At 33.8% G+C, this 26,042-nt stretch overlaps 1 pseudogene; it reads right to left on the bottom strand.

The window, feature by feature from the left end:
• Positions 1-25,027, bottom strand: part of LOC149567421 (3-hydroxy-3-methylglutaryl coenzyme A reductase 1-like) — a 173,538-nt pseudogene extending 148,511 nt beyond the window's left edge.
• Between the last annotated feature and the right edge of the window lie 1,015 nt (positions 25,028-26,042).

The raw sequence follows: 26,042 nt of genomic DNA, 5'->3' as shown, positions 1-26,042 counted from the left end.
GAGGGTTTTTGGGTAATAAATATTGTGTTATGTGGTTATTTTTGTGCATGTGATAGATCAAATTTACATGTTAAGTTTACTGATAGATTTGAATGAATTGATCAAAAGTTTAAAGTGTTTAAGATTCTAATTCAAACCCCTCCCAACATAGTATATTGTTTATCCTATTTATAACTCCATAAACCAACAATTAGTATTAGAGAATTGGTTCTTTGAGAGAATCATAATTGCTTGGAGATTAGATCTTGGAGATGGAATCTTTTAAACTAGACAAGGTTATTGACAATCAAGTGATTGGCATCCAAATCATATTGTAGAAACTTGAGAAAGAAAGACAAGATCAAAAGGATTCCCTATAAAGGCAAAAAGAAATTGCCATCCAGATAAAACAATTTTCCTATGAAGAAGTTGAGACTAAAGGTATATTTGAATTGATCAATCCAAACAACAAAGCATCTATAGATCTACTTGAAAAGAACAAACTCCTAAATGAAGAAATAAGAGGACTAAAAGGAGAACATTAAATCCAATCAGTAAGACTAAGTGAAGTGACTAAACAAAAGAAAAATATTGAAGAAGACAGGACTATGGATGAAGAGGACAAAAGAATAATGGCTACCAGACTTGAAGAAAAGATATCAGATGTGCAAAATCTTAAAAATACTTAACTAGACATAATGAATCAACTAATGCTTTCAAATTGGGAATTGAATCACAAGGATATGGAAATTGTAAATATCAAAACATAGAATGGCATGTTGAAGAATGAACTAAAAATCGAGAAAGAATCTATCGAGCAATTCAACAAACCAAAAGAGGCAATGAAGTACTTTGAAGAACTTATGAAGTCATCTAGTTGTTCTAATGGGTTAGAATATTCATGCACTAAGCAAGGAAAATCATTTAGGAATGGAGAACTAAGGAATGCAAAGTCAAAGGATAAACCAACATTCTATAACTATGGAAAACTTAGTCATATTGCAAATATTTGTCAAAGAAAACATGGTATGCAAAATTCTGAACCTAAGTTTACTGGTTACTTTTTTTATTACAAGAAACAATGACATTAAATACATAAGTGTCGATCAAGAATGAGGAATTCTACACCTAGATTTGAAGGATACTCCTATAACTATTAGAAGTATGGTCATGGAGCATATGAATGTAGATCATAGACAAAACCCTACTAGACAAATCAAAGGAAGAATTATGCAGCTAACAATGTATGCTCCAAATGTCACAAGTTTGGACATCTAAGAAAGAATTGCAAGACTCAAGTACATTAAAAAAATTAGATAGAAGACAAAGAAAAAGTAGACATTGAACAAGTTAGGAAAGAAATGAATCAAAAATGAAAAAAGAGAGTAGAAGATGGAAATAGTGAAGAAAATGGAGCTAAGGTCATCCAATCCAATCGAGAAGGTGATCATGTCATCTCAAACTAAGAAAGAAAGGTATGTATGGAACTATATATTTAATTGATATATCATAAATCAATTCCTTACGTGTAATGTGCCAAATGTTCATATTTGCATATGTGAAGATGCATAAGAACAAATTTGTGAAAGGTTGTTGAGTGTGAATAAAATTGTCTATGTTGAGCGAGCATTACAACATAGACCAAGCACTTTAGAAGTGGAATGGTAGAGACCAAATGGAATGGTAGAGATCAAATAGAATGGTAGAGACCAAATAGAATGGTAGAGATCAAATGGAACGGTAGAGACCAAGTGTTATGGAAGAGATCGAGCCATTAAGAAAAGACCTCATTAAAAGGCACCAATATCAACCAAGATAGTTGGCTTCCACCTACCTAAGTACACAACATTAATGGAGACCATGAATTGATAAAAAGAAGGTATATTTCAAATTTTGAAGAAATTATCACATACCTTGAACATAGATATCAAGAGCACAGAGTGATTTGGTGACTTGAGCGACGAGTAAAAGGATTGCAAGAGAAATTTGAATGAGAAGCTTGAAAGAGTGAAGATATGAACTATACTAAGTATTTCAGAGAAGAAATGGCTTCAAACCCTAACAATGAACATGGCAGCTAAATCTACCAATGGAATGAGTCAAGAGGTTAGTAAAATCTAATTGGTGAAGAGTGACACTTGACCTCCACCAAAGTTTTGTGCTATTCTAGAAATTATGATGAAAGGAGATTCAATAGGTGTTCTATCCTCGATACCACCTAAAGTTATTATAATCCATGATCTTAGAAATTGTTACATGTATAAAATTGGAGAAGTAGGAGACTGTGAGATTAGAGAATCATATTAGAAGTTATGCAATGGAGGAATCTTGAAGGACAAATTCAAAATTATTGAAATGAAAGGGTTAAATCATGCCCTAGAATTCCCAAGAAATTTCAAGATCAAATGGATTAAAGTTGTTTTAAGAAGAATCCATGATATGAAGTATTGGTTACAGAATGGACCCATGGAGATCACAAAGAAAATGAGTCATAGGGTTACATGTTATCCAACCCTAGACAAGAAGAAAACCATGCAATGCCTGAGTCATGAGGAAATTGAGGAAAACACAAGAGGTGAGTGGAATGGACATGGTCTATCCATTGCATTATTTATGATTAACTAATTGAATTTGCAGTGAGATTCATAGCTCACAAATTCTATCAATCAAGAAGATTGAATAGTGTGCCATGTATGGTTGTAGATCAAACATGGAAGATAGTGATGAAAGATCATGAATATGATCTTGCCAAGCTACAAAGCCTAAAACTTGTAGAGAATTTGTCATCTATAAGAAAAATAAAGAATTCAATGTGAATTTTGGAACCCTCATAGTATGTATTTTGTTTTATATCCATATTTTCCTGGTGTTGGTGATGTTGTGTGGGAACCCAAAAAACTAGTGACAAGACAGATTAATGAGTACATTACTTAATTGGGAGAAATTTTTGAGAATGTAGTGGATGCTTATTTTGATGAATTTAAGAAAAGGATGAAAATGAGGATGAGGATACCTGAAGAGTTGGTCAAAAGGTATTACAGTGACAAGTTTTCTTGTAGATATAGACAACACTTTTGTGCAGGTAGTAAAGATGAGGAAGGCTTGGTTACAATTTTTTTACTATGAATTAGATAGTGATTTAGTGAGTGTTAACATTATTGCATTGTTGAATGAGGAGATAGACACTGAGGCTAAACCTTTTGGAAAATAGGAGGAAGTTAAAGAAAGAATTAGTGTAAATATCAAGATGGATTCTAAGGAGAAGAAAAGCAAAAGAATGATTGGAGACCTAGAAGGAAAATTGGACACCATAGGCAAGGGTAGGGAACCACTAAGTAACACAAGGTCTTGGATAAGATGAAGAAAAAGACATTGGGAATGAGGAAGAGGAATAAGGATAAGGGAATAAGGGAAAATCCCTAGTTATTATCACTCCATTAAGAAAGAAGGCTCAAGGAACCAAGAAGAAGCTAGTAGTAACTCCCCTCTCTCCTCCACTAGAAAACAAGCCAAGAACCAAGGAAGCTGCTAGTGTCAAGTAGACTACAAATAAAGTAACAGAGACTACAAAGCCCAGTGCTCCTAAAACCAAGAGAAGAAGATTGGTCAAAGGACCACCTAAAGGGATATCTAAATCTATTGAAGAGGCATGTGTAGACATGAGAAGTTCCCAAGGATTATCCAATTTTAGATTTATAAAGTATGATACATTAGATAATGATGACAAAAACAAAATTGAGGAAGCTATGGTAGATATGATTTCAAATTACAAGCTATCTCCTAGTGAAATAGAGAAGAAGATACACAAAGATCTACATGATAGACTAAAGAGAATATGGTAGCAGGTAGAGGAAGAAAAGAAAAAGATAAGAACTAACACATTGGTCAAAGTCATGCCTAACCTGTCACAAGAGAAATAGGATATATTTTTTGTGAAGTATAAGAGTATATTTTTCCTAAATACAAAATGTTTTTGATCTTATAGAATAAAGAGGAAGTTGTAGAATAGCAAGATGAGTTGCTTTGGAAAAGCATTTTTGGGTATCAATTAAGGGAGCAAAGATAGATAAAGACATTGTAAACATCAAAGATGATTACGATAGTGGAGAAAGTTTAGGTGTATCAAGCATGCAAGGCAGAATGTCATCGGTACATGCTAACACCTTTTATAGTCTAGAGGCCAAGCAATCTAGGCTCATAGATGTAGAGGCAGGAACAAAGGAAAAATATACAAGTGCAGATAGTAAGATTCTTTTAGCACCTCTTATTGAGGAAAATAAAAGAATAAGTAGAGCTAAACTGAGTGTAACTATTGTTATCTCAAGCACAAATGCACAAGCATGACTGAGTGGTGAAATTCCTTTACCAACTCTCAAAGAAGTGTTGAGAAACATCACTCCTTCACCAAGAAAAAAGAGATCAATAAAGGATACTTCACCAAATATTGAAGTTAGTTTGGATGAAATAATTGAGATGTCACAATTAGACCTGGAAAATCTCACCTTGGAGCAAGAAAATTTTGCTACAAGAAGTTTTGACAAAGAAGAAACACCAAGAAGAGCTAAAGAGAGAGTTAAAGCAAAAGAAAGTGCTCTATGATGTGAAAACATTTTTGCTGATGCTTTTGAAATTCACAATTTTGATGAAAAAGCTCCAATCATTACCCAACTTGTAAATATTGTTGATCAAGTTAATGCTAGTAATATGAAGTCAAATGAGAAATTGATGAATTGGTCTGTGAGAAGATTCGAGATTAAGGTTGTGGACAAAGTTTCCATAACCATTGCTAAGAAGAAAGTGCAATTACAAGAAAGAATACATGTTATGATAGAACTAATATAGAAGGTAAAACATTTGTACAACATTCTTTCAAATGTGCCAAGATTCACAAATGATATTCAGGCACAAATAAACCAAATTCAAGCAATGATGATACCTCACTTGGAGGTCATGTAGAGAGAGATGAAATTAGCCTAGGTCCTTATCAAAGAAGATCATAATCTTTCAGTAGCTGACAACTTAATTGATTTAGCTGCAAGACTTTAGTTGTCGATTCATATTTTGGAGGTAGCAAGAATCACATGGGATCATGCACTGTCCATGATTACCAAAGTTCATAAGGAATTCATTAGCAAATATGGTTTGCTTGCACCTATTCAACCCCAACAATAGTGACATAAGTGTTCAAAAATAAGAGGGAAATAAATCCTAGTACATTTTTGAAAATATGTTACTATGTGACTAAAAATTTTAGTCACACCACTAAAATTTTTAGTCATGTGACTAAAGCTGATCACTTTCTACTATATTTTTGTAATTTACAACTATAGGTGACTAAATAAGTGACTAATTTGATCATCAGGTAAAACCACAATATCAACCAAATAAAAATGACTAAATATACTACCAAATAAATGACTAAATAATAAGTCACTAGTAATTGATCACCTAAAAAAAAATGACTAAACAAGTGATCAAATAAATGACTAAATAGTTAGTTAATAATAATCAGTTACCCAAGAAAAAATGATTAAATACATTATTCTTACTCTTTTATAATTATAAAATATAACCATTAACTAATATATAATCACAGTACTAAATGAGATATATATTCAATCAAATTCAAGGTTACATGAGCTTATATTCATTTTATGTCACATCTACTATGTTCCTTCTAAAGATAAATTATTCAATAGTTCATAGCTCATCATTAGGTGTTGAAACCTTACCTTAATTTATTTTCTTTAACTTTAATTGAGAATAAAGCATAATTCTTATAGGTTAAAAAAAATTAATAAATATAAATATAATTTATAAAGCTCTTTATTATTTAATCTTTGTCTTTTTCTATGATAAATTTTATTGTTTTATCTTTATACTTTTTTTTACCTTAACTTTCTTAAAAGTTTATCTTGATTTTATTTAATTGCTATTATAATTGTTAATTCTCTTTTCAAAAGAAATTGAATGATAGAGAGAATTGAAATTTACATAAGGGAAGATATCTAATATAGTAATTAATAGAGGGTTCAATAATTATGATAGTTTCTCAATAGATACTTCTCAATTGTCATTCTTAAAGGAGCCCCTAAAATGAAAACACCTGTATTAACTATACCTAATCACACATGTACTAATAGGTGATCATTTTTAACTTTTGAAATATTTTTTGTTAGCAATTGACCAATTAATGCACCACTATTTGGACATTTCATAATGATTATTGGGATATTTAATCACTAGATATTTTTCAAGTGAGTGACTAATAATGCATGAACATAGGGAATATCAAGTGAATGTATTGAAATGACACTACTTGACCACTTTGCACTCCATGATCCATACAAGAGATTTTTTGAAAACCCAAAAGACAAAAAAAAAAAACTAGCTTTAAGTTGTTCACTCTTCTATGAAGATACACCTAACAAATTGGTAAAATTTGACTTATGATTTAGAAATTCTATGTTTACAAAAAATATTGGCACAGCTATTAGAACATTCCCTACTACAAATAAAGTTATTTTAAGACATCTTTTAATATATATTTTTTGTCTTAAACAACAACTTTTCATTTTACCTTTCTAAACCTTAAAACTAAAATTAATTCTATTCTATTAAATTTTTAAAAAATGATAAATTTAATAGAATGGAACAGGAATGGTGGGAAATAAGTTGGGGTTTGTTAGCTTATAATCTTTTTGATGAGCGACACAACCCATCCATTTCATTTCTTTCTTTCAAACTAAAGAAAATTTTAGTCTATGCCTCCCATTGTTTGCCAAAACTAGAGAGCCACTTCCCACCATTTTAGTATCCACTATGGTATTCAATGAATTAGTGTAATGTGCCATCTTTCTGGGTATCTATTCTTGTACCTCGAAGATGTAGAAACCCCTTAATTCAAAACCCAAAATAGAACAATACAAGGTGTCCATGGAACTAGATTTCACCATAAAGTATTCTAAGGAAAATCTCATAGACATTGGCATTATAGGTACTTCAAGCTTCTTTATCTTTGTTTTAGAGAGAAAATAAAACTTTGTTGTTATAATGCAATGAAAATGTTTTTTTTCTTCTTTGTATATTTTGGACCAAATCCAAGTCATTTTCCATAATCATACTACTATTTCTCAATATAATCTCACCCTTTTTGTGCTTTATATTACACCAAACACTTTGTTTTTCATCCTTTGGGTGTATTGATACACTATTTACCTTGTTCTTAAGAATTTAAAGCCTATATTGCAGCTTGTCACTTATGGTATCCTATGTATTTTTTCTTGAATTTTTTTTTAAAAGACCTTGTATAGGCTTCAATCCAATTCACTATTGTGGGCTTCTTGTCTATGTAGAAATTTCCTAGAAATAGTAACCCATTCACAAAATTAGTCCTCCCATTTTCAAGAACTAACCAATGAAAAAGTAAAACCCTCAAAAAATTAGTGAGGAAAAATGAGAGGAATTGAAGTACCAAAAATGTTGATAACATCTGTGTCAGGGAAGAAAGTTTTAAGATAATCGAAGAAATTTTGAACACCCTTGGAGACCATATTCATTCCCATGGCATCTCTAGTCAAGCATGAGAATCTCATATACAAATCATATATCCTAGCAATTGCACATTTTATATCTTGTAGCCTAGCAAATCTGCTTGTGTTGAAAAAAATGAACCCAAAATCATTTTAGTAATCATGAAAATATATCCTTACTTCACTACCCATTGAACTAGTACCCACAAAACTACATGATCAAGTTTGCATGCACTATGAAAAAGAGCATGTGGAAAAGAAACATATATACTTGTTAAATATGTCATATATTTTATCGATTTTGACTAGATCCTCAATATAGAACTTGAGCTTTGTAGCCCTCTTGGTAGTGTGGAACTTGACAATAGGGCCCTGGTCATGCCATCTCTGAGAAGAATATATGTAGCCCCACCACTCATAGGAATGGCCTTATAACCCCTGTTGGTGTTGCCACCAGACACCCCTTTATGGTGGCCATTTGGCACCATGTACTCACACCCATTCACTAGTAAGGGCCCTAACACACCCATAGGGATTTTTACTTAACCCACAAGGAATCTCACAACACTAACCTAGAATAGACTCATAATCAAACCCCTCCAAGGGAAAACCATCAAGAGATATCCCAGTCATGAGCTCCAATGTACTCCTCCTCACAGAGGAAGCTCTCTTGCAATCCCTAAGGGAGGACTTGAGAGAATAAGAGGCCATATTTCCAGTGCATATAGGAGCTACAATGTCCCCATCCTCATTGCCACCAAGGGTAAGTCCCCTAAGCTTGATCTTAGGCTTCTTAACATCAATTTCTTATATGTCTGCAATCCCACATGTTGTTGGGGAGAAGTTGAGATCCTCCTTCACAAAAAAATCATCATTTTCATTGATAATTTTTTGGACATAATCAATTCCAAAGAATCCAAGAAAATAAATGAAGAAAGCCAGTTGGTCTACAATGGCCACAAGCTCCCCAAAGCTATGAAAATAAAACTATGTTGTTATAGTACCATAAAAATGTTTTTTTCTTCTCTATACATTTTTCATGAACTCCAAGTCATTTTCCAAAATTTTACTACTCTTTCTCAATGTAATCTTAGGCTTTTTGGGCTTTATTGTAATGTCCCCACTATTAGGGTTAGATTGGGACACTAATACTTGTAAAATTAATGTTAGGATTAAATACAAACAAGTAGAAATATATTATTTTCTCCTTTATTCTAGCCATTATCTTATTCTTATCTCACCATTTATATAGGGCTACTCATCTCTCGCACTAGCACAATAGCCATTTATATGAGGATCTCACTTCCTGCACTGGCACTATAAGATTTCATCAATCCCATCTATGCCATTTATGTAAAGATGACTCTTGACTCTATACTAGCATGAAACCATTTATATAGGCGAGTAAAGTCCTTATACTAGCACTATGGAGATTTTATTTAGCTTATATACTTAATCAATATAATTATTTAGATGATCATTATATTGAATTTGTAAATATTTATATTTTAATATACTTATATTTATCATATACATAATGATACACTATAGTTTTATAAGGTGAAGTGTATCATATACACTATATCTATTTAACATTTATAATATTAGAAATGAACAAGTATGATAGAAATATATTTATTCCTATGATCTAATTTCTTACTACAATATAATAATTACTAATTATTAAAATATTCAAACTATACTCTTAAGAGTTTTTACATTTTATTTCTATAATCTAAATTGATAATAATAATAATACTATTATTATAGCAAAATTAGCTTTATACTACACACTTGATGGGATCAAGCATTGTCTCTAGTTATTTTAACACCTTTGAATATCATAATAATTCTAAATAACATCTCTTTAAATTTTAAATAACATTACTTTTATCTAACATTGCCATACCTTCTTACTTGAGCATGAGATATTTGATAGTGTGCTTACTTGGCAGAACATCTCCATTAATTCTTATCTTTGGTCCCTTCCATGGTGGTACACATGTCTCAATCTAGATGTAACTATAGTTTTTTTCCTTGATTGCATGTAATATATCCGTATTTCCTTACTTTAGGGTTTTAAATTTTTGCATAGACTTCCTCCATAATGGGCGATCACTGTCCAATTTCCAAGACCTCACATGTTATACCAGCCCACCTATCCTTCCCATGGTTATATATCTATTTAATGTTGTGTCACATGTTATGTATACCCCTTATTTCCAAGGGACATAATGTGTAGGGGTGTCTAGAGTATCGATTCCATATTGTCAAGTAATTAAGGTTTTAAGGAAATGATTACTTTATTATTTCTTCCATAGTTTGTTATTGTTCAATTTATCTCAATGCATAATATTGATTTATTGATTAATTGTTTAGGCATATCTTTTTATAATTAATTTGATATATATGAAATTGAATTATATTTTATGCTATAATATCATATATTCAAAATATTATATGTCTAAATGAATTATGATTCATAATTCATTAGTTATTTATATATGATTCAATATTTTATTTTATTATTAGAGGGGTTGTTACAATTATATTGCACAAAACACTTTGTTTTTCATCCTTCGGGTGTATTGATATACTATTTACCTTGTTCTTAAGAATTTAAAGCCTATAGTGTAGGTTATTGCTTATGGTATCCTATGTGATTTCTGCTTACAAACTTGTTTAAAAGACCTTGTATATGCTGCAACTAAGGAATGAAAAAATGCATTTTCCCTTATTAAAATTTTCACACCAACTCATTTGTTCTTTTTATCTACTCCATATCATTTCTCTAATGATAAAAACTTTTGAGGAAAAACAACATGAAGATCTTTGTAATCTCTAAGACAGTAATTTACTCTTTTTCTTCACATGATTCTTGACAATGGTTTATTTTGTACTCTATGGTAGGCCATGAGTTGATTTCTAAAACCATCATTGGAATGAGTTTTTTTTTTGTATTCTTAAAATACAAAACACATAAGAAAGAAATGATTATAGCTTCTAAAGTCAGTGAGAGTTCTTTTTCATATTTTTATTAATTTTTTATATCTTGATTTAATTCTAGTTTCTTTAAGGGTTTCTAAATTATTTGATACAGATGAGACACATTCAAATTCTTGAAGCTATTATATCAACCATGGTCTCCATACCTTTTCTTGTATCTCATTTGATGTATACCGTGGCTTTTATTTTGTAGGCCCTCTATATTTTTTTGTTTATCCTGTAAGTTTTTAAATGTTTTCAAGGATTTAATGATATTTTATAGCCAATCCTTTAGTATTTATAAACTTTTTTTTAAAAATGGAACATACTATGAGGGTTTGATACTTTGCATCTCCATGTTATTCTCTAAGTTTGAAAATTTTGATCCAATCTTTATAACAATTGCTCATTGGTAATGCCATATCTCTACCATAATGAAATCTTATGATCCATTATGCCACTTGTGTCTATATGTTTCTTCTGTAGGGAACATGGCATGTTGAATTATCAAGAACTTCTTAATAACAATGGGGTTATCTACTCCTTACAATGATACCATTATTACCTCTAAGTTTTTCACTCATTATATCAATCTATTCATTTCAAGGTATTCTATGTCATCAACATTAAAATGTTTGTATTCAAATCACAGTTTCTTTAGACACTTGAGACCCTTCCTTTTGACCTTTGATATTAACATAAATCCTTGAACGCAGTAGCATGGCTTCCATATATGTATGATGCTTGTTATGGGAGGGAAATATCATCATCACTTATACCTCATTGACCATATAGGAATTGTATCTATATTTGATGCACATTAGGCTTAATTATTAAAATCATTAGTTTCTCATGCTATGATGGCAGAATCATGAACACCTACGAATTTTGTTCCAATAAAATTAATTTGAATGCATATTGGCACATCTATTTCAAATGGAGATATAACCATTCTATCTTATTCAACACTCATAATTTTTTTTCATATATTAGTCCCTTGACACATCTCTAAATATATGCTTCTATGTATATTGTCACTTTGTATTACATCCTCTCATTGCTCCTGGCTTCTTTCCTCATTACAAACATACACATACCCTATTCACATCCTGACCATGCATTATAAATTCTATCCTTCTTTCACCAATATCCATGAGGGGCTTGTGATCCAATAAAACATATTCACACAATGATTCAACTATATTGAACCCCTGAAGTTCACATGCCTATCAATACTAATGATATCATTTATTTTGTTTATCTCAGATGTTTGTCTTTGTTGTGAGATTTTAGTCAACATTCTATGTGTTTCCTTGGACTAATATTGGTGGGAGGATATAATAATTTTATGTGATTCATATCTTTTCTTTAGGAACATATAATGGAAACTATGGAGAGCCTTACCAATAACCTTTTCTACAAGAAAGACTAGGAAATCTTATGTCATGTTCACATGTGAATCAAGAAGTATTATGATTCAAACCTCTATCTTTCAGGGCTATGATGACTCTTTAAATAAAATCAAAAGAACAACTATTTCTTCTAGCCTCCAATTCGTCATAGGCCTGATGTAAAAATCATATGAACTTGTATTCCCTTGGCTCTATATCCTACCAAATGAACCAATCTTACTTTCATTAGGGGTCTTTGACACTATAGTTTGTAATGCACCTACTGACACACTTGAGTACTCATTCCATGGGAAAATATTTTCAACAATCAAGATCCAATGAGTGTTTCACCCCTATGAGCATTGCCTAGATCCAATGAGTGCTAAGTGTTCCATTTATTTTCATGAGACATGAATTCATGTCGAATCACTACTACTGAAACATGTGTCAACAAGTTTGACTCAAAAATCACAAAGTTAAATCCTAATAACAATATCACAATTTGAATTGTGGAAATTATCTCCTACTTATCAGCATGATGAACTCAGATTTTGATTTTGATCCCAAAAATGGATCCAAGACATCAAATTTAGGTTGGGGTGTAAATTTTTTTTGCAAATCTAAGGAGTTCAAAAATAAGGTCAAAAAAGGGTCAAAAGGTTATATAAGGGACTCAAGGGGTCATTTTCAAATTATTTGTCTTGTTTGATTTTGAGAGAGAGAGAGAGAGAGAGAGAGAGAGAGAGAGAGAGAGAGAGAGAGAGAGAGAGAGAGAGAGAGAGAGAGAGATATATATAGAGAGAGAGAGAGATAGACAGATAGACAGAGAAAGAGATAGAGACAGAGAATGATAGCATAGAGGAGAGTTTTGACTGAGACACATCAATTTGAGCATAACTGGCTACACAACTAGCCTCCACTTTACTATCCACCAGTAAGTATCTAACATTTGAGCACTTTGTTAGAGTGATTTTGAGAATTTTAGCATATTTTTATAGGGTTTGAATAGGTTGTACAATAATTTAGAAAGTATCGCATGATAGTGATAAGGTTTTCTACACAATAGTTCTAGTGTACACATTGTATCATATCCCTTCTGTGATTTTTATCATATTCAACCCACCTATCTATCATATGATACCAAACAAAGTATTGCACTAGCAGAAAGTACTACATAGGTATAATAGAAAGTATCATACGGTACTTGTTTAGCCACTTAATGAGTGTTATGAAAAATTTGTGTTGTTTATTTTTTTAAGTCTTAGTTTTGTGCTCAAATAGCTAAGTGGAGATTTTTTTAGTTTCATTACAATTATCATCTAATAGATACTGACATTTTTTCATGTTTTTCTATGCAGGACGTGTTTCTAGCACTACTAATTAAGGAACCTAAGGTGGTAGGGTTGAGAATTATTCCTTAGATAGATAATGTTGTGAGATCCATACTGAGATTCATGGGTCTTAGTAGTTTGTTGTGGTTACCCCATATTCAGGAAAACCATGGATTACTAATAGCATTAGCTAAGAGGTGGAATAGTGAGCACAACACCTTCCACCTTCACATAGGTGAGACTACTATTACACATGAAGATGTGTACCACATCCTTCAAGTTTCATTCCATGGTGATTCAGTTAGTTGATTGAGCATTTTTTTATTGTCATGTTTACTTAGTTGTATAGATATCAGTACTAACATAGAGAGTTTGTGTTACAAGCATATTTTGACCAGTCTTCAGTAGATGGGAGTGCAACATTGTGAGAGGTATTCAAAGATGTGACCATTCAGGATAGGCATATATAGGCTAGGAGAAGATGATATCACATTATGTACACCAATTTTTGGTGTCATGCATTATATGCTCCCTCATTGCACATGCATTGACCATAGACATTAGCCAGAAGGGATTCCCTTGCGGATGGGGTAGACTAGTGATGGATCTTATTGGGAGATTGAAGTGGATGGCTTGGTTCCTGTCTATATTAGTAGATATATACCATGAGCTTCATGAGATCATGTAAAGGGAGGGGAAGAGATAGGGATGTGGAGCTATTTTATCACATGTGTAGGCATGGGACCCCAAGGTTCAGCTGAGAGAGAGGATACATGTGTGTGTGTGTGTATATATATATATATATATATATATATATATATATATATATATATATATACACATATATATTCAAGGTTTATAGCTTAGCCACATAGTGGGGATGTTGCCTTCTATAGGAATATTTTTGATGAGTTGATCTACTTTGAGTAGAGACCATACATAGGATGCAAGGGTTGGTAGGAGGCACATGAGGAGTTAATGTATATGTTATGTAGCCAACCTCTAGTAGGCAGGCATGTAGGGATATTGGAGCAATTCATCATCAACTACATATGGAGATAGTTTGGGTGGAGATAGGTAGTATCGATAAAGATGGCCACCTGTGCCCAGGTTTGAGAGGAGGAGGATATAGGTTGTATTCCCATGTTGAGATATATAGTGTGTCTCCATGAGACACAAGGATTACAACAGACATGGTGGTACTACCTCCTAGTGGTGATAAATATAGGGGTCTCTATAGGTTATGTAAGAGATATGAGGAGGCAATCATTCCCGCTATTCAAAATTCCATAGGATAAAGGAAGATGTGGAGATGACATGGATGGAGGAGATGGAGGGAGAGGTAAGGATAGGCCCAGTGACTCTAGAGGTCCATCTAATAGCCACACTATATTGAGGAGTTGAGCCAAGGAAAATGATGAGGAGGAGGAGGAGCTAGGAGAGGAAGAGAGGTTGATCTAATGGCCTCTAGTAGAGAAGAGGTAGGAACCACCTACGGAAAGAGAGGATGGTCCTGGGGAGTAACATATGAGAGTGTTGGAGGTGGAGCTTCAGCAAGAATGGAATATGATAGTTATGAGGGATCAACAACTTATTGATGCTAGAGGAGAGGTATAGGCAAGAGAATGGGTTCTACAAGAGGACATACTGGAGGCTAAATGATAGGTAGAACAACAAGGGGAAAGAGAAATGTATTATCAAGGTGTGTACATAGCTACAGTGTTTGAGGGTCAGTGGGTGCCTCTATATTCAAAGAGAGTGGAGAGGTCAAAGGGAGAGATACAACCACTAGATAAGACATAAGATCCCCCTCCCTAACATCACAAAACTCAGGAGGGAGGGAGTCAATCCTAGGGTCTAGTCTAGGATTTATGTCTTTGTGAGAATTTTGGTGTATCACTTGGGGAGATACTTATCCATATTTTAGATCAGCAATGTGTACTTGTATATTTTATATGCTCATGTGATAGATGTATCTATGTTTAGTACTTATGTTTTATGTTTCCTTATGATGTTGATATGTATGCTCATGTTTTTGTAAGTTCATCTTATATTTGATATGCTCATGGATGTATTGATGTTGTCTCTCTCATATGTTTAGCTATTTGTTAAGAAATGGACTCATGATTTTAAATCTTACCACTTGGATAGATTAAATGTGATGATGATATTAATCCCTTATGATGATGGGAATTAAAGAAGCATTAAGTTGATAAGACCAAAGATAAGAGAAAGATATGACCAAGAAGAAGTGAGAGAAGATGAACATAGTTAGCTAACATTTCTACAAAAATATAAAGAAGACTCTCTCAATATTAAAAATGAAAAACTAAGCTATAAATGAACCCTACAATTCAAGATAGTATGTGAAGGTGCAATTGCAAGGGTTATATAATTAGGTCCTAGTTTTTTATCATTGAGCCTTATTAGGGACATCAAAAGTTCATACAATCATCACTAGTATAAACTATGAGGATATAAATATGACCTATATTGGATAGGTACATGGAAATCCAACCTACGCATCAAAGATATATAGATCAAGATGATAGTGCACTTAGATTCCCTAGGTTTAGTGTAGCAAGATTATGCTTGCATCAAGACACAAAATTTCTAGATGGCCACAAGCACACACTCGCAAAAATAGAAAAGAATGATATATTGTAGATCCTAAGTGTCAAGTAGGACAAGAAAGATTCTCAAGACACCTAAGGTTGACAAGATATACCCACAGGAAGAAAGAAAAAGAAAACATGCCCCATGCACCTAGTCTTCTAGTCCATGACATCCTTGAGAGATTAATAGGGAGGGAAAATTTAAGAAAGAGAAAAAAATTTAGAAAATCTCAGCTAGTTTTAGTTTAAGTGTATGTGTGAAAGTCACATTCAACTATCTCTTTAGGACTCAAGCTTGCCAATAAGAAGTATCAACACATCCTAGACTATAGAAAAGTATCTGATAATTATTGAGAAACACTCGATGTAAAAGGGAAGTGTTGAAAAATATTGTTGAGTGAGCTACCAAAGAAACACCAATGCAATAAGGGGACCCTAATAAGCTTTTCAGTTCATGCCCCCTAGACTTAGATGAGAGTTAGTTCTAAGCTAGGAAAGGAAAACAATATGAGATGAAACGTTCATGAGTGTAAAGAAAGACACTGATAGACAGGTGCAAGGGTCTCAAGTGGCACCTATTTCTAGGTTTTCACCACTTGGGAAGATTTTTTTTTGGATTTTTTAAGATATTTGGTTTTTTTGGTAATGCATCAAAGTGCCTATTGCTAGTTTCTCACTAAGATGGTCTCTTTTTTAGAATTTTTCCTACTTTTTAGGATATTTTTTATCATATATAATTTATTTATTTTTTCATAATCATAAGATATGTACAAGTGTTGAGTAGCAAAAGCACTAAGCATAGAACATCTTGAAGTGAAATATGTTAATAGGCTCAGAGAGTCGTTCCCCCTCAGGTGTAGAGAGATGATAAGCACCATATCCAAATGTAGTAGTAACTATGTAGAGACCCAACCAATTAGTTTCAAACTTTTCCTTTTGTTCCCTATTTGCTAAATTTTTGAATTTTCTCTAAGGAAAAGATCACCAACTTGAAATTATCTAGGATAAACTTTCTTAATGTGGCTGGTAGAAATGCATTTTTTATAAGCCCTCATATGATCAAAAGCAACTTTATAGCATTCAGCTAGGATCTCAAGTTCATGTATCCTCATAACTCTATAATATTCATTAGTGATTAGCCCTTTTAAAGAGACTCACTAGGAAGGAATCTCAACCTCAATTGGAAGAACAACCTCAGAACCATAAACTAGAGAGAAAGATGTAGCCCCAGGAGGTGGGCGTGTGCTAGTTCTATATGCCCAAAGTGCAAGACTGATTTTCAAATATCTATCTCTCACAAACTTATGTACATTTATTTGAAATATTTTCAGCAATGTCTTATTTGAAGCCTTAGCTTGTTCATTTACTTGAGTGTAATAGATCGAGGAGCAATATTGTCTAATCTTGAACTACTTACAAAATTGTCTAAGGTCCCTCTTCTTTAATTTTCCTCCATTATCAGTAACTATAGAGGAGAGAATGCCATAGTGAAAAATTATGTGATTCAATATACATAAAGAGACATGCTTTCCTGTAGCATAAAAAATTGGGATAGCCTCAACCAACTTAGTAAGTATTATGTAGAAGTGATAATAAACTTGTGTCTACTTGAGGAGCTAGGATGTATTTTACAAACTACATCAAAGGCCCACTATTGAAAAGGCCAATATGTGATAGATAAAATTAATTCATGTCCAAAAGCATGAATTAAGTTACAATGTAGCTAACACTTTTTGTAGGACTTATCATAATGTACAATGTTTCCTTGCATAGTAGGCCAATAGTAACCATCCCTAAGAAGTTTTAGAGCAAGTGTACGGCCTTTAGAGTGAGACCCACAAATGATCATGGAATTTAGCTAATGCCTACTCAAACTCATTTGTCTCTAAGAAGCTAAGAAGTGTTCCATCTAGACCCTTCCTATAGAAGTCAGCAAAGACAAGGATATATTGAAAGGCATTATGAATGAGTTGGCATTTTTTTTTACAAGATAGGTTTTCAAGAATAATTTGACCATGAAGATAAGAGAAAATGGTAGCATAGTAGGAAGAGTCATGACCAATAATAGTACAAATGAATCAACTATCAAAGGAATCATACATGGGGTAACATAGCTCTTCCACCAAGAATTCAAACCAAGATTCATGTTCTTATAGTTATGGGATAGGTGCCAAAGTAGCCATAGCATATGCAGCCTTATTTTCAACCCTAGGAGTTTGTTGAAAAGTGAAAAAGATAAAATAATTCCATAGATGGTATATCAACGTCTTATATGGAATCAACTTGTCATCCTTGTTTTGATAGTCATTTTTAATCTGATTTATGAAAAGTTGGGAGTCTCCATAAATATGTAGCTTAGTTATCCTCCATTCAATAGCCAATTTGATGCCATCAATGAGGGCCTCATATTCTACTATATTATTGCTGTATGGAAACAATAGCTTATAAGTCTTAGGAATTGTATATCCATGAGATGTAATGAATTGAATACCACCACCAGTACCATTTTGAGTATGAGATCCATCAAAGAAAATTTTCCAACTCATGCCTGTGACATACATAATTGATGAATCTAGGAACCCTATCTACATAGGGATAATATCTTGGAGTGGGATATTAGTGAGCTAGTCTACAATAGTTTGTCCTTTAATGAATTTATGTTTGATGTACTAAATTTAGAATTTAGATAGAATCAATATCCATTTAGCAAGTCTACCAGTAAGCACAACTTTATTGAGAAGGTACTTAAGAGGATAAGTTTTCACAACCAAATGTATAGTATGAGCTACCATGTAATGTCACGGCTTTTGAGAGTCAAACACAATAGCAAGATAATCTTTCTCAATGTTATTTAAATTGATCTCTTAAGTAATTGATGTTCTACTAATATAGTACATAGCTCGTTCCTTTCCATTCTCATTGTATTATGCTAGTAATGCCCCTAGGGAAGTTGTTGTATTTGAAATGTGTAGAATTGAGGGCTTTCCAAGAATAGGAGGCATGAGAATAGGTGTTTTATCCAAATCTTCCTAGATTTGAGCAAGTCTCCTCACACATGTAGATCCCTTATGCAAATTCTTATTAAATAGTTGAGACCTATCAACCAACTGAGAAATAAACCTCCTTATATTATGGGGAGCTTCTTCACTTTAGATGTTTCTTGCTCCACCAAGGCTACTCCTATCCTACTTAGGGTTTCTATATCAAACTCTATCCTAGAGGACTCCTTCCCAATCCCCTTACACCAAGAAACTTGCTATCAATTTAGGTTTCTATCTACTACCTTCCATTCACCAATAAATATGTTTTTGACCTAGAGTGCCAAAACTCCACCTAGTTCACCTAATAGGAAAAAATAAAGTTTGAATGACCTCTTTGAGGTTCTTTATACATTTCCTATCATTCTACATCATTATTTCAAGTTTTACTCACCCACAACTCCAAATTGTCTAGTTTTCCCTTGTAGCCCTAAGAGCCCCTATTAGCCCTCCTAAAAACAAGGAACAAGATATAACTCCCAAAAAATATTAAAAATTCCACTTGGTGTCTTCAAAACTTTGATCCCTAATGACCTAATTTTGAATATTTTCTAGGTCTTAAGTTTATGTGATGACCATACAATATGGATTCAAAAAACCCTAGTTTTAAGGGTTTTAAAGGAAATGTCAATGAATCTTTCACCAAAAATTCCAAACTCCACTTCCAACTCCTCCCTTGAGATATATACTCTTATTATTCTCCTCCTTAATTTCCTAAACCATATTGTCACATGTCAATCCACTATTTATACCAAAACTTTAATTCAAGCTTTCATTGCAAAGTGCCAAGCCTTCACTGCTTGCCTAGGGATTTCTTGAAAAATCAACTACTCGCCTTGAAAAAACTCTAAAAAATTTAGTTACATAGTATATAAAGTCTTTTTCTTGATTTCCAAGAGCCATGATGTTTTGACGAAGTAAATTCAAGCTACAGTCATTAAAGTGTTGGAATCACACAACTAGACAGCATGAACACAAAACTTAGGTAATTTTCTAAACCTTGTAAAATGAATGCTTAGAAACAAAGAAACTATACATAGATTCAAAAAATTATCTAAATTCACTATTCCATTCTAAAAAATAGGTTCTTCAATCAAGTTTCTTTATCCAAACCTTCAAACCACATTTACTGTCAAACAAAACTGTCCTTTAGAATGTGTTATCTGTACAATTGAGTGTCCAACCCTTAGAAATGAGTTGGAAAGTGTTTAAATAGGATCCTTCCTCCATTCTATCATTTTTTTCAAGACATAACTACCCAAGTAGTTCATTCTTCCAAACTGCCGAGAAGGTTGCTATGCAATTTTACAAAAATTGCAAAGTTGTCAATAAGCAACTTTTTGACAACTTTTTCAATTTTGCAAGTGGAGCCCTCAAACTTGACAAATTTGTTCTCAAACCTTATAGAATATATCAAATACACATAATGACCACTTTTTGACACATATTACTCCTTTTTAGGCCTTTTTCCATACTCATCCTATTTGAGCAATTTCTAAGGATTTTTTGCTTATCGGGACCTAATTGACAAAACTTGACTCACATTCCAAATCCTACCTATTAAAACCTCCTAATATTACCTAGGGACTTTATTTCTAGTCCTTATTTTCTCCATGGTTGGTTAGACCATTTAAAAATCAAAAATATGTTATGATTTCACCTTTACTCCTAGGTGGTCCTGCACCATTCTCCCCCTATAAGAAGAAGACTAAGGTACTGCCAAAGAAAGAAATTCCTTGCTAATGCCATGCTTCTTGAAATAATTCTTAGAAATCCATGTTGCCTCAACCTCAGGTGTATCTACTTATTTCACCAAATACTCATTGTGAACTTTGATCCTTGTACTCTTCTTCACCCTAGAATCCAATATCCTCTCCGCCTATGGTTTCTTTCTTTTAAGTACTTGCAATTCTAAGATATCTTTTCCCAACTCTTTCCAATACTCTATCTCATCCACCTTAGGAACCTTGTAAGGTATCATTTCTTGAACATTTAAAATGGGAGAGATAGCCATGTCCTTGGTTAAGTCTACTTTATAGAAAATTGGGTCGATACTTCTCAAGTACCTTGCATGACCCAATCCTCTTTATCTGTAACTTGCTAGGAATGACCTTCTGTAGTCTTGCCTTGTTCAGATAAACCATCACCAAGTCTATCACTTAAAATTGCAACCCTCTTCTCCCCTCATCCTTCTTCTCCTTCAACTTTTGATTTTCTTCCATCAAGTTTTACTTGACCTAGTCATGAACTTCCTTTTACAAAGTCATCTGCATGCTTACTAATGTTTTCATGGCTGAGTAAGTCCTTTAGTTCCATTATCCCCCTTGGATGAGTGTCATAACTACTTGAAAAGGGCTTAACCTTGTTGTCCTATTCTTATTGTCATTGTAGGAAAATTCAGCTTGAGGGATGAATTGCTCCCAACTTTTCTCATACTCCTTGGTTAGACAACTTAATAGGTTACCTAGGACCCTATTGATGACCTTTGTCTTCCCTTATGTTTGGGGATGGTAGGCAGAACTATGTGCTAGGTTTTTTCCAAATGACTTCCACAAGGTCTTCCAAAAATGCCCCATAAATTTGACATCTCTGTCAGCAACTATGCTCCTTGGTAAGCCATGTATCCTAACCACCTCCTTGAAGAATAGATTGGAAATATTGCTTGCATCATATGTTGTCTTACATGGGATGAAATGTCTCATCTTGATAAACCTATCCACCACCACAAACACACTATCTAACCCTATCCTAGTCCTTTTCAATCCCACTATGAAGTTCATGTTGATGCATTTCCAAGGCCTTTTAGGGGTAGAGGTTGGTAGAGCCCTACATTTGATGAAGTTCCCTTTGCCTTCTGACATATGCCACATTGCTCCACATACCTCCTAACATCCCTTTGTATCTTTGGCCAATAATAGAACCTCTCCACAAGGTCTAAAGTCTTGTTAAGATCAAAGTGCCCACTTATGCTCCCATTATGCTTCTCTTGTATGATATTTTCCCTCATAGATCCCCTTAGGATGTACAATTGTTGACCTTTGAAAAATAATCCATTTTTCAACGTGTATTCAACAAAGTCACTATGAAAATGATTTGCAAAGTTAGTGCATACCTTGTAGGCCACTATAAAATTAGTGTCCTCCTCATATAGGTCTTTGAATCCATCCAGTCCTATTCTCTACAACTTGACCTCTTGTACTGTCAGCAACCTCCTGCTCAAAGCATTTGCCACCTTATTATTGGTGCCCTTTTTTGTTTGATTATGAAAGTGTAGGACTACAAGAACTCCATCTATTTGATGTGCCTCAAACTTACCTTCTCTTGTGAGTTGATAAAGCTTAAGGTTTGAAGATAAAAAACTACTTAGGTAATAGATAATGCATCCATTTCTTGATAGCTTGGACAAGTGCATAGAGCTCCAAGTCATATGTTTAATACCTTGTCTTAGCTTCATTAAGTCTCTCACTAAAAAATGCTACCGGTCTACCCTCTTGACTTAAAACTACCCCAAATACTATGTTACTAGAATCACACTCAACCACAAATGGCTTTTCAAAACTAGGTAAAACCAATATTGTTTGTGTTTTCACTTCCTTCTTCAATCTCTCAAAACTCACATATTTTTCCTTGGTCCATATGAACTTGGCCTTCATACCCCCCTTTATGGTGTCATTCATTGGTGCATAGATCTCACTAAACCTTCTCACAAACTTCCTATAGAACTAAGCTAGACCATAAAAACTTCTAACCTCTATATTAGATTTAGGAGTGGGCCAACTTAAAATAGCCTCTACCTTACCCCTATCCATTTTCAAATTCCCTTTGGATACTACAAAACCCAAATATACTAGCTCATCCTTCATTAACTCACTCTTCTCTAGGTTTACTATCAACTTTTCCTCTTTAAGCTTCCTTAACACCATTTCTAGGTGCTTCATATGCTCATCCTTTATCTTTTTGAAGATGAGGATTTCATCCAAATACACTACAACAAACACTCCTATGTATTCTTTCAAGACCTCATTCATGATTCTCATGAAGGTACTTGGTGCATTTGTAAGGCCGAATGACTTTACCAACCACTCATAGAGACTTTCAATAGTATTAAATGTAGACTTCCACTCATCACCCTCTTTTATCCTAATCTAATAATATCCACTTTTGATATCAATTTAAGAAAAGTACCTAGCTCCACCTAGATAGTCCATTAGATCCTCTATCCTAGGAATAGGAAATCTATACCTAATTGTGATTCTATTGATTGCTCTAGAATCATTGCACATTCTCCACTTACCTCCCTTTTAGGTGCTAGGACAATTAGTATGGTATGGTACATGGACTAATGCTCTTCCTAATCAGCCCCTAATCAAGCAACTCTTGAACTTTCATTGCAATCTCCTTGTTCTATTCTAGAGTTATCTTGTATTTAGCTTTGTTTAGAAGTGATGATCCTAGTATAAAGTCAATTTGATGACTTATGGCTCTCTTTGGAGGTAATGTTGGTGGTGATCCGTCAAAAATTATATCATTAGATTGATCTAATGAGTTGTGTACCTCTATAGGTATAGGTATTTGTGAAGATGACTTCTCCTCCTTGGGCTTCACCATGATGGCATACCCTACTCTTTCACCTTCCCTCAAGTCCTTGAGGAAATATTTCCCACTCATCAACAATGTCTTAGTAGTTTCCTTTTCCACCTTATATTCTTCCACTGTGGATTGTATCCTATATGTGACCCCATCCTTCTCAAAAGAATACTTATTTTCCTTCCCATTATGTACTACCTCCCTATCATACTACCAAGGCCTTCCTAACAGCAAATGGCAAGAATCAAAGGGAAGCACATCACATAGGATCTTGTACTTACCAATGGTGATGTCTACCCATACTTGTTCATTCACTAGGATATTCTGCCCTTTTTTCAACTAGGTCATGCTATAAGGACACACATGTGGTATCTTTGCTAGTCCAAGTTTTTGTACTACTTCATTGGACATTACATTGTCAATAGACCATGAGTCTATAATCACTTTGTATACCATACCTAGTATCTTGCAAGTAGTTTTAAATATTTCTCTTCTCTACTTGGGTTCCTCCTTTACTATTTCCTTAACTAGGACTCTCCTTAACATGATATTTTCACCCTTCTCTATGTCAACGTTCACTCCACCTAGCTTATAATTATATTCCTCTTCGATGCATGTGATTTTCTTCTCTCCATAGGATGATGGTGCCTTCTCCATACATTTTTAGGTAAGATGCCCCAACTTGACATAGTTATAACACTTCATATTTCTGAAGTGTGAGCTTTTGTTTTTGTTCTCATATCTACCTCTGTCTCTATTGTTGGATCCTCTTCCTCTACTAGAGCCTCCCCTTTGACTAGTCTCACTGGCTTCTCATTCCATTTGAAATCCCCATAGCCTCTACGCTCATTAGTCCTTCCACTAGAACCTCTTTTGAGCCACCTCTGAAGTCTTTACCTCTACCTCTATTCTTGAAACTTGAGTCCCCTTTCTTCCTTGATTTGTCTTCCACTTTCCTAGCCATTTGAAAATAACTTTACAATGTGGTGAGACTAAACAAGCTTAACTCTTCTTGAATAGACCACTTAAGGAAATTTAGATACCTTTCCACCTTGATTCTTTCTACCTCTTGTATCCTTGACCTTAGAGCCAACTTTTGAAACTCCTCAATGTAGGTAACTACATCAAGATCTTTCTACTTGAGATTCTACCTCTACTTGTGAATCTAAATCTCATAGTCTTCTAGAAAATAGGTCTCCCTTATCTTTGCTACCATAACCTTCCAATTGGATATTGGTTTCTTCCTTTTACTCTCACTTTTCTCTTGCACAAACTTCCACCATGTCAATACTTGACCTTTCAATCTAGATTTTTTAAACCTCACCTTTTGGGTTTTTGTTGTCCCCTCACTCTCAAAGTAGTATTCAATCCATTCTAGGACCACCTCTGCATCCATCTTTCCATGAAATACTGACACATTTTCAATATTTTTTCCTCCAAAAGCCTTGAGGGCTTTGAGGAAAGGTTCTTTCTCACCAATTGGAGGATCTGGTTCAAGTATTTCATCCTTCAAACTCACCTTCTCTTTTCCCTTGCTGAATTATTCATCTTCCTTAGCTTGAGCTGCATCTTTCATCTCCTTTATCTTATCTTTCATCTCCTCTATGGCCTCATCAAGAAGCTTGATCTTCTCTTCTATGAGCTTCTTTTTCTCATCTACCTCCTTTTCTAACTCTACATTGGTAACCATCCTTGAAGATCCACTTGACTCAATGGAATACAACATACCACCACAAGTGATAAATCTTATGACTCTAATACCACTTTGATGGGGACCTTCTTCACTTTAGAGATTTCTTTCTCTACCTAGGATACTCCTAGGCTACTAGGATTTCTAGCTCAAAACCTATCATAGAGTACTCCTTCCCAATCCCCTTACACCAAGAAACTTGCCATCAATTTAGGTTTCCATCTACTACCTTATATTCACCAATAAAGCCCTTTTTTACATAGAGTACCAAAGCTCCACCTAATGCATCTAATAGAAAAAAATAAAGTTTGACCCACCTCTTTGAGGTTCTTGATACATTTCCTATCATTCTGCATCATTCTTTCAAGTTTCACTCACCCACAACTCCAAATTGTCTAGTTTACACTTGTAGCCTTAAGAGCCCCTATTAGCCCTCCTAAAAACAAGGAACAAGATATAACTCCCAAAAAATATTAACAAGGCCACTTGGTGTCTTCATGAATTTGATCCCTACTGACCTAGGCTTGAATATTTTCTAGGTCATAGGTTTATGTGATGATCATACAATATGGATTCAGAAAACCCTAGTTTTAAGGGTTTTAAAGGATATGACAATGAATCTTTCACCAAACATTCCAAAATTCACTTACAACCTCCTCCCCTGAGACATGGACTCTTACTATTCTCCTCCTTAATTTTCTAAACTAGATTGGCACATGCCAATCCACTATTGATACCAAAACTTCAATTCAAGCTTTCATTGTACCTTGCCAAGCCTTCACTACTTGCCTAAGGCTCACTTAAAAAACAAACTAATTGCCTTGAACAAACTTTAAAAAAATTATTTACATAGTATACAAAGGCCTTTTCTTTATTTCCAAGAGCCATGATGTT

The sequence above is a fragment of the Cupressus sempervirens genome, chromosome 3 (genome assembly GCF_028749045.1).
Source record: "Cupressus sempervirens isolate cs-2001-9-10 chromosome 3, ASM2874904v1, whole genome shotgun sequence".
Taxonomy (NCBI): domain Eukaryota; kingdom Viridiplantae; phylum Streptophyta; class Pinopsida; order Cupressales; family Cupressaceae; genus Cupressus; species Cupressus sempervirens.
Note: the sequence above shows the minus strand (reverse complement) of the source record. Positions and strands in the feature narration are given on the sequence as shown.